Genomic DNA, 775 nt, shown 5'->3' on the forward strand with positions numbered 1-775 from the left:
CATACAGATACATGCACATGCACACACATATCTGGCTTCCACACAGTTTCCATTATTAGATTTCACACACAAAGCATTAGCCAACCCTAGACTATGGTATAATAAACTTCCCAAAGAGTTACACAATGGGATCCAACTCTAAGTCATGTGCTCACAAAGTCAGTTTCTAAACCACACAGCCATGCATTCATCCATTTATATGCATGGAGGTTTTTTTAATCTCAGTACAAATCCCAATTTTGAAGTTGTAATTTAAAAATTAATGACTAGACAAAATCATTAGCATACTGGGCAAAATAGTGACATTTTGTCCAACTTTACAATCTGAGCTCATATTCTGCCAAGGTCGATTTTGCCTTTCGTCCTTTTATAGTCAATAAAATAAGTACCAGTTGATTACTATGGTTGATGTAATCGACTTACCCAATTCCCTAAAATTGCTGGTCTTGTGCCAAATTTGAAATCAGTTTGGAATTATTGATTTATAACATATGTGGGAGGTACAGATGATTCTTTTTGACTCATTATTTGGCTGTATTTTATTGATCCAAGAATAATAAAAAATATCATTGACCTTGGTGGGAATTGAACTCAGAATGCAAAGAGGTATAATTAAATACTACAATATATTTTTTCCTAATACTCTGCCAATACTGCCAATTCCTGTCAATGTTATCTGGCAGGGATTGAGTAGTCTGAGGACTGTGCCGAGCTGAGCCTGCTTTGGCAGATCTTAGGTCAAACATCCTTACCAAATGGTTAGTGTGTTTGACCC

This window comes from Octopus sinensis, linkage group LG3 (assembly GCF_006345805.1).
Source record: "Octopus sinensis linkage group LG3, ASM634580v1, whole genome shotgun sequence".
In the NCBI taxonomy this organism is placed as follows: domain Eukaryota; kingdom Metazoa; phylum Mollusca; class Cephalopoda; order Octopoda; family Octopodidae; genus Octopus; species Octopus sinensis.